Raw genomic sequence first — 6478 nt, 5'->3', positions numbered from 1 at the left:
AGTAGTACTCTCAACTGAAACTATGCTGGACATGGTATAGGGCAGATTAATAAGGCCTCAGTCACATAGTTTGTAGACACTGATTTGATTAATGCATTATTTTATAATCCGATCAGAAATAAGGATAAGAAATAATTCACATTCATGTGGAGGAGACAATATTTATTTCCAGCTTTGTCCAAGGGCCATGTTAACTTTTCTACCCTCTATTGTAATACAGTGAGAAGAGATCTGGACTGTCTGGACATACAGTGTATAACATCACATTGATATGTTAAATCAACAATATTCGGACTGAGCATGATGAGCAAGATGTGACTTGTATACTAGAGGTCTTGGTAAGACATGTATCCAGACAGTGGGAGATACACTCAAAGAAGATTCAAGAATTTGTGACTTCAGTAAAGTTTTTTCAAGGTCCAGTAGTCAGTGGTCTGTGGAGACATGCCCTCCAGAATAAAAGACAAATTTCTGCATCTTGCATCTCCTACTATAATGAAGCCCAAAGCCTGGTGGGCCTTTAGGTTCTGGAAGCAACGAATTCCATACCTAGGAATACTGCGTTGGTTCACATGTAGGCAACATGTGAGGCTGCCTACTGTGAGTGCAGAGACGAAGGCTACACATGCGCCCAAGAGTATGAATTCCCACTTACCAAGGCCAATATAGCTATTTGTCTCTGAAGGTCTAATTTGCCAGCAACAGAGACCAACCCCGAGTCCCTGATATGGCACTATTACTTGAGAAGATAAACCAGCCACTTGGTGGCAAGTCAACAACACTGTGCCCTTTCCATTCTGGAGTGGCCAGCAGTTCATCCTTATAGGGATACATATGTATTCTGGGTATGAGTTTGCCTGTCTTGGCTTCAGAGCCACAGCCCATACCACTATCTAGAGGCTTAAAGAAGGCCTGATTCACAGGTATAGTATCCAACTCAACATAGGGTCCAAACAGGGGATCCATTTCATAGTAAAGGTGGTATGAGTATGAACTAATGACTAAGGGATCTACTGGTTTTATCACGTACTGCACCATCTGGAGCAACCAGCCTGGGAGAGCACTGGGCAGCCTACTGAAGGTGCAGCCGGAGTACCGATTTGGAGGCAATATTCTGCAAGAACAGAGTGCCACTTTTCAAGATCAGTATATATACTAAATCAGGGAGCTCTAAAGGCACTGTCCCTAATAGGAGGAATACATGGGTCCAGGAAAAAGGCAGAGGAAGCAGAAGTGGCCCCACTTACCATCCACCCAAATGACTCATTGGGGAACTTTGTGCTTTCTATTCCTGAAACTCTGGGTTTTGAAGGTTTAGAAGTCCTGGTCCCCAAAGTGGGGTGAATTTTTGCCAGGAAATACAAGGAAGGTCCCATTGAACTACAAGCTATGGCAACTGTTTTGGCATTTTGGACTCTTTGTATCAAGGTACCAGCAGGCAGGAAGAGGAATCCCCATCTTGGCAGGGGTAACTGACCTAGATCAAGAGGAAGAAGAAGGGCTACTTTTATGTAATGGGCAGAGAAAAATATGTGGCCCCTAGGTGATCCACTTGGGAGTCTTTTGAGACTTACTTGTAACTGTGGAAGGACATGTACAACAATCACATGAGGTATGTGTAATTGCCAATAAATATATATTTCTCATCAGGAATAAGGATTTGGGTCACACCCAGGTTATACCACTAAGATCTGTGGAAGTGACTGCTGAAGGAGAGGAGAACTTGAAATTGGTATGGAAGAGGAAGATAAGTAGTAGTTGTATCCTTGAAACCAACTGAGTGACAGGGAGTATGGTTTATCCCAATGACCCCCTTTGTTTAAGTTTTCCCTCAAGAAGTGAGGTCCAGAGGAATCATAGAAAAGCTACTCCCAGAACATGAGAGGTTCAACAGAGAACCTACTGGAAGGACTAGAAATGAAAAATAGAGTTGAGGAAACCATGAAGAAGACAATACAGATGCAAATGCTTCTAAAGTTACAGAAATATCAGGAAATAATACTTATGAAGATGAAGCAGATGACGAAGATGAAGGAACCAAAAGGAATCCTTTGACAAAATGCCTCCAGCATCCATTAAAAATAGCAATGATTCACCTTGAGAACTCAAGATGCAAAACAAAAATGCCAAGAAAATATCTCCCAAGCTGGACTATTGAGAAGCAGCTAATGGCCAGTAAACAAACTAGTAAAGCATTTGCTAATGGTGATATGAAGATTTTCTAACAAAAAATACACAAGAGTTTGCCTGTAAGTCAGGTGAAGGGTTCCAGATCATCAGCTAAAAATAAGGTTAGCTGTTATGCTAAACCTGTGATTGCAAATGAAATTGACAATGAAGTGGGACCCTCAGAGTCTAAACGAGAAAGAACAGGGGTGAATCTGTGATAAGATTATTGATACTCTAGGCAAGGTGAAGCCACCTCTGTTAAGGTCTGATGCTATCCCTCCTGACAACCATAAGCAAAACGGAAAAGATGCCATGAAGTTTCCCTAAGGTTTCCAAATGACTTTTGAGGTCAAAAGAAGAAACAAATCTGCTGAAACAATTCAATAAAAAATGTGAACACTTATGCAGCCTGGGAAGTTAGTTCATCTTGTTTTCAATGCAGGATCTCAGCTCCCAAGGCTTATCTCCCCAGACTTCTCATTTTGTATCCAACTTTAGCCTGGATTAAAAAAAGAGAAAAGAAAAAGATAAAGAAAACATCAAAATCATCACCTTGGCATGTCTTGACATGTTATGACTTATGTATATCATCTTGTTCTCTTGCTTTACAAGCAAAGGTATCTGAGTGAAATATCATTTTTGTTTTGCTTTAAAGAGAGAGAAAGAGAGGCAGAGAGAGAGAGAGAGAGAGAGAGAGAGAGAGAACCTGCTATGAGGACTGTAGCGAGCTGACAGTCTTCTAGTGTTGTACCTTGGAGATTCATCATGGCATTTACGGTTTGGCCTTACCCTACCCAAACTTCTTCAATGGCTGAGCACAGCAGGGGTGATAGAGCCAGGCCTCATCTGCTCAAATTGGAACCCCCTCAAATGGTCAGTCTTTGCTCTGTGGCTGCCTATTGGCCTGGCCAAGACATTCTTAGAGCTGTTACTATAATCTAAGGCTGTTCATACTGAATCCACCTCCCTCTTCTCATGACATTGACATGGGTGTCAGATCTGCAACCCAGTCTCAAACTTTCTCTGTAACTGCTTCTTCTTCCCTATAGCCATTTCCCCCAATCCACCTCTTCCATGTCTGTCTTGGTGTCTGTTTCTCTGTGGACCTGAACTGTAAAAGTCCCATTTACAGCAGGATGTCTAGCACCCCTGGCCTCTCCACAAAGACTGGCAGCACTGTCCCCACAATCTTGAGGCAACTAATGACACCCTCCACTGATTTCTTTAATAAAATATTTCTATTGAAAACCACTCACTCAGAGAATAAACATCAAGATCACAAATTTTAGAGCTAGAAGAGGTCTTACAGATAAAGAAAAATTAAAGAACGGAGAAGTTTAATGACTCCCTCTACTTATTTTCTCCTTTCCTATAGTGCCTTCACCTTCTATTCATTCCCTAATCCAATTCTTGCACCTCAACTGAAACTGATAAGTTTTGAATAGTGAGTTGTAAGTATCAAAGAGGCTGCAAGCCTCAATTCAGAGAAAAATTTAGGAAATGATCACCTTCTGAAAGTGATGCTAGGAAAAAAAAATCAGTATATGGTAGATAAAATTAGCCATCTGTGTAAGTAACTCACCCTTGGACTTGGCTTTGAATATATTACTTTTGTGATCAAGGTGCTTTCCAAGTTTCCATCAAGTCACATGGATATATTCTCAGGAAGACAATCTTCAAATGCGGAGGTACTGTGGAGTAATAAGTAGTAGACGGTATTATCTAAAAAAGATTCAAGAATTTTAGCTGCTTAGTTTTTTGATAAGTTTATAGCAGAGACCATTTTTCATTTTAATTCAATAAATATTCATCTAATACATTTATTTTCTGATGGCCTACTGTGTGCCAAGCATTATATTAAGCACAAGGCATACAATGGTAAACAGGACATGATCCTTCCTCACAAAGAACTCATGAGTTGGAACACGTTACTTTTAATGGGGAGATATCACCCTCCAAAGGGGCAAAAAACCTTAGATATTACAATGGTCTGTGGCCCTCCAAAGAGCTACAGCACATAAACAGACATATAGCATATCTGTGGTTTAAGATTTCATGGGGGTGGGAGGAGCAATTAGGAAAGTGGTGCCTAAAATGGCTGTTTAGGGGCTCAATTATGAAAATAAGGCTAAGAAATATGGTCTAGAAGAAGAAAAAAGGAGAGAAAAAGAAAAGATGAAAGAGAAGGAAAGAAAATAAAAGTAGAATGATGAAAGAGAAAAAGGAAAGGAGGAAAGAAGAGATAATTAAAGGAGAAGGTATGTGAAATTTTAAGACAAAAATAGTTTTGTCTACCACCAAGCCATATGACATATAACTTTTTTTCCTTGACATTCTGAAATACAAGCTTATTCTTCTTACATTATTTCTGGCTCTGGCAACAAAGTATTAAAGGAAATGCAATACTGGAATACCTACTGTTTATAAAGAATTCCTTTTCCTAAAGCATTGTTATTTCTTGCACAAATACTCCAAATGTCCATACTTTTTCTCATTTAAAGCTTAAACTTACTTTGGGAGGCTGAAGCAGATGGATCACGAGGTCAAGTGATCAAGACCATTCTGGCAAACATGGTGAAACCCTGTCTCTATTAAAAATACAAAAATTAGCCAGGCATGGTGGTGCACACCTGTAGTCCCAACTACTCAGGAGACTGAGGCAGGAGAATCACTGGAACCTGGGAGGAGGAGGTTGCAGTGAGCCAAGATCATACCACTATACTCCAGCCTGTTGACAGAGCAAGGCTCCGTTTTAAAAAACAAAACAAAACCAAAACCAAAAAAAAAAACCAAACAAACAAAACCCCAAAACAAAAAACATTAAACTTGCTAGGCACGGTGGCTCACACCTGTAATCCTAGCACTTTGGGAGGCCGAGGCAGGTGGATTACCTGAGGTCAACAGTTTGAGACCAGCCTGGCCAACATGGTGAAACCTTGTCTCTACTAAAAATACAAAAAAATTAGCTGGACATGGTGGTGCACGCCTGTAATCCCAGCTACTGGGAGTGCTGAGGCACGAGAATCTCTTGAACCCCGGAGGCGGAGGTTGTAGTGAGCCAAGATCACACCACTGCACTCCGGCCTGGACAACAGAGCGAGACTCTGTCTCAAAAACAAAAACAAAAAAACCCCCAAAAAACCAAAAAACAAAAAACCCTGAAACTTGTTTGTATCCATTGAAGTACAGAGAAATAAAAAATTAAAGTTAAACTTGTATGATAATTTCCTTACTGGGTTCCTAAAAATCCTATTATTCCACTTACCTGTAATACAAATTTTGTTAGCTTCACAATATTGAAGTCCTTAATTCATAGCAGTTATTTATTTCATTTATCTGCCATAGTAGAGTAACCCATTTGTTATTGTTTGAGAACTGATTACATTTTTCTGCAGTTTGGATTTATCCCTAGGACCTTTCCCTTGCTCTGAGTATGAGTGCACCAACTTTCTGATTACTAGTCTGATTTCTTGGGTTATCTTGATATAAGGAAGAGAGTGCTCTTGCTGGCAAACATTAGTATTCCAGTGAATAGAAAAGTATTATTTCTGGGCCGGGCGCGGTGGCTCAAGCCTGTAATCCCAGCACTTTGGGAGGCCGAGATGGGCGGATCACGAGGTCAGGAGATCGAGACCATCCTGGCTAACACGGTGAAACCCCGTCTCTACTAAAAAAAAAATACAAAAAACTAGCTGGGCGTGGTGGCGGGCGCCTGTAGTCCCAGCTACACGGGAGGCTGAGGCAGGAGAATGGCGTGAACCCGGGAGGCGGAGCTTGCAGTGAGCTAAGATCTGGCCACTGCACTCCAGCCCGGGCGGCAGAGCAAGACTCCGTCTCAAAAAAAAAAAAAAAAAAAAAAAAAAAAAGAAAAGTATTATTTCTATTAGCACTTTAAAATATGTTTTATTGTGGCATAATTAACATAGAATAAAATACACATATCTTACTCAATTTCACGAATTTTGATAACTGTATATCCTGTGTAATTACCACTTGAAAGAAAATATAATCTACCATCTTGGGAACTTGGACTCCTTTCAATCACTGTCCCCTATAACCACTTAGAAATTTCTAAACCTAGATTGTCTTTCTTAGATTTCATACAAATAGAACAATACAGTTTGTATTCTGTTGTGCCTGGCTTCTTCTGTTTATCAAAATATTTGTGAGACTTACTCATGTTGTCAGGTATACCAGCAGTTTGTTCCTTTTTATTGCTGAGTTGTATTCCATTGTAAGAATATGTATCATTTTTAAATTGTATCTATTTTCCTGTTGATAGACATTTAGGTTATTAGTTTTTGGTTAT

Source organism: Macaca fascicularis, chromosome 11, assembly GCF_037993035.2.
Source record: "Macaca fascicularis isolate 582-1 chromosome 11, T2T-MFA8v1.1".
Classification (NCBI taxonomy): Eukaryota; Metazoa; Chordata; class Mammalia; order Primates; family Cercopithecidae; genus Macaca; species Macaca fascicularis.
This window is presented reverse-complemented; position numbering follows the sequence as displayed.